Raw genomic sequence first — 3,672 nt, forward strand, 5'->3', positions numbered from 1 at the left:
GAGAGTGGGAGAGGGAGAAGCAGGCTTCCCCTGAGCAGGGAGCCCGACGTGGGGCTCTATCCCAGGACCCTGGGATCATGACCTGAGCCAAAGGCAGACGCTTAATAATGACTGAGCCACAGGTCATGGTCTCAGGGTCCTGGGATCGAGCCCCGCATCGGGCTCTCTGCTTGGCAGGGAGCCTATGTCCCCCCCTCTCTCTCTCTGCCTGCTTCTCTGCCTACTTGTGATCTCTGTCAAATAAATAAATAAATAAAATCTTTAAAAAAAAAAAATAATGACTGAGCCACCGGGACGTCCCACAGTGAATTCTTTTCTTTGAAGGAATAACGAATGAATTTGATTCCCAGAGTTTTAGGAAGGGTAAAAGAGGGAATGCCTCGCAGAATACCTGGCACTCAACAGAAGGGGACAAAATTACGGGATTTTCCCTTTGTGGATCACAATCCACAGTTGAATGGATCAACTGTGCTATCATAAATGGGAGTAGAACCTCACTATGTATTGCTCCAGAGACTAACTGGTTAAAGTCAGAGGAAGGAAAATATGAATTCAGTACTAACTGCCCTAAGAAACATGGGAGAGGCTGTTTTATGAAGGGGTGAACACCTCCACACTGCCTATTTGTTCTATGAATAAAAATGAAAATGAATGTGGCCCGAGTGAACTTCTGAGAGCCTTTCTAGGATTCTAAGTTATATGATTCTGGACATAGGAGTATCTTGGGTCCTGTCCCTTTTGTAGTTGTTTTATGTATATAGGCATATTGTTTTTCTTTCTGACTCCTGAGACCAAAACAAAAAACTGGTACATTTATCGACCTTTCTATAAAATGAGGATGCTGAATATGGGACTTCATTGTGAGATACTAATGGCTGTATTGATTCAAGTTTTTGAGGTCTACAAATTTGTTCTAATCTCAGACTATGCCATTAGCATAGTAGCCTGCTTTTTTGGCACACAAGAAAGGGGATAGAGAGGTCAAAAGATTTGCTTTTTACCACAATCGTGCTGGAAATATAGTTCCATCAAACTACTCAAGAGTAAAACATCTTTTTCAAAGGCCGTATTTTATTGGAATGCTTTTCTGTCCCATTAACTGCAAACAGCCATATGGGGTATATATCTATGTAGGGGGCATCTCCCTGACACTGACGTGCTTCCTTCTCAAGGAGCAGCTTTCAGGAGGAAGTCATTAACAAGGAAACTTCCAGTTTCAGGCTGGGTAGGCAGCGCATCTCTCCTTTGCTTCCTTCCAGTTCTGGCTCTACCCCTCTGCTTGGGGAAAAGACACTGTGACCAAGAATACCAAGTCCCTCCCACCTTTCTTTTCTTTTATCTTGTTAAATGTTGGCACACTGCATATAAGAGTAGGTAAAAAATGAGTTATTTATACATCTTATTTAAATTTTGATAGTAACCTTAGCTTGTTTTTGACATTGCTTATTCTAGATTTCAGAACATTCTGAAGCAGCACTTTGGTTTATTTAGCAACTGCTGAAACCTAGGAATTTGTTCTTAAAAATCAGCCACATCTCACAAAATCTAAATACATGAATATAATGTATCGTACTTGGGACTCATGGGCTGTAGGCAGGAAGTCTGGGTTCTAATCTGTGTTGGCACCAACAAGCTACTGCTGTCTTTGGAGCCGTTTCCCTCCTGACCTGATAATGTAAGAGGGAATGTACGTAAAGGGAATATATTTGGACTTTGAACTTTTTGGTCAAACAAAAATTTATGTGAAGCCCAATGTATGAAATAGATCAAAGCATATTTGCTTTGGTAGAAGATGGGACAGGCCCCAGAGCCTCTCAGGCAACTCTCAAGAACATCCCAGGCTCTGCAGAACATTCTGGAAATCTCTGCACCAGATAAGCTCTTCCAGTTCTGACTTCACAGAACCACCTACAAAGTACAGTTAAATTTGGCCTTGTGGAGATGTGTCCAAATGTAACTTCTGGTTGTTTTTGGCTTGCACACCAATTGGCCAAGATGTGAACTACACTGAGTCTCTTATGTTAATGTTAGTATTAGTAAATACTTAGATTTTAATTATGGCCTGTGTTGTGTGCTTCATTCATTCAACTGTGCCAAAAACGGGCTATTAGGGCAAGTGTGATTTCTGCTTTCAAACTGCCAGTGGCTCCAGGGGAACAGGTAAACAGGTTAATGGTAGAAGGAGACTCCCCAGCATGGAAGCGCCCATGGTGAGGGTACTCAATTCTGGGGGGTGGGGGAGAGACAGGAGAGGAAAAAGTATTCCTAAAAATAACAGGTGATATTCATTGAACATTCCTGTGTCAGGTGGGGTTCTGATTTTTTGGGTGATCATTTTAGAGACAAAGACATAGAGGCAAAGGATGGCTAAATAATTTGGCTACAGACAGAAAATGATGGAGGCAGGGTTTTCAATCAGGCTGTATGACTCCAGGACTCCTACTCTTAATCACTACACTGTACTACCAGTCTATTAATAGATATGGTAGTGATTATGTTTGATCTTGAAGAAGTATGTACAATCGGATGACAGGGTAGAAAGTCAGCTGAGAGAGAGCGAGTGAACAGAAGGAGAACGAGTGAAAGAAAGCAGAGGTACAAAATAGCATGGCATTCTGGCAATTTTCAGTTGTTAGGACAGTTGGAGCCCAAAGTGTGAGGGGGACTATGGTGAGGGAAGTAGGCCAGAGGGGCTATGCTTCTCTCTCCCTTTGGCAAATGCCCTATTTTTATCTCTACAATGAGACTCAAAGGAAGTCTCAGAGTTGAGTGAATGTAAGGGATAGTATATAGCTGGATTAGCATCCCAGGCTGCCATTGGCCTTGGATTCTGACCTTCTTAGGGGATAATGGGTAAATAAAGTGGGTGAAAGGTCCTGGTGTTGGCTAGATGAACAGCTGAATTTGAACCTGCAGCAGGTATTAGGCAGACTGGGGTCCTGGATAAAAAGTATGTATGAAGCCCTCTAATGGAAGGCCATGCTGCAAAGACCACTTAAGTTTGTTCACATGAGGAAAGTTTAAAAAGTGGCAGCCTTATCAAAACCTCAGAGCTTGCTGTTAGAATGAACAAACTGGACAAGATGTCCTTAACTCAGTGCAAGTGTAGATGCGGTTTATAGCCTCTGCTGACAGGCCAAACCAGTTCATTAAATATTCTCCCAGCTCTCTGAGTACTGTCATTGTATAATTCCAGCAACAACAAAAAACCCCCAAACTCCTGGAACAAGGTGTATAGGATGGGGACAGTACATCATCTGCTTGCACACATGCCACCAAGTGTAGGAGCCGGTAATGATCCCACACCTTTTTTGTTCAGAAATACAAAATGGCATTTTATTTACACTTCCCTTAGCACATGATTCTAATTATGCTTTATAGCCTGACCTGGTCCTCACAGGGTACAAATAATCACGCTGTTGGTAGACTCCTTGCATGCCTTGAGTGAGCACAGCAGTCCGATGATCTCAGACAATTTTATAGGGCAAGGCGAGATTCATTTCAAATGTGTTTCATTGCTTTTGGAGGACAAATGGCTTTCACCATGGTGACAATCGGGTTGCTAGGCCGCGCAAGGCCAAGTTTAGAATGGTCCTCCAAACAGAACAACTGAAATGGATGGTTCATGCCACCAGCAACTTTCTTCAAGTTCTGATTAATCTCCCATGAAAT

The sequence above is a fragment of the Meles meles genome, chromosome 8 (genome assembly GCF_922984935.1).
Source record: "Meles meles chromosome 8, mMelMel3.1 paternal haplotype, whole genome shotgun sequence".
Lineage (NCBI taxonomy): Eukaryota > Metazoa > Chordata > Mammalia > Carnivora > Mustelidae > Meles > Meles meles.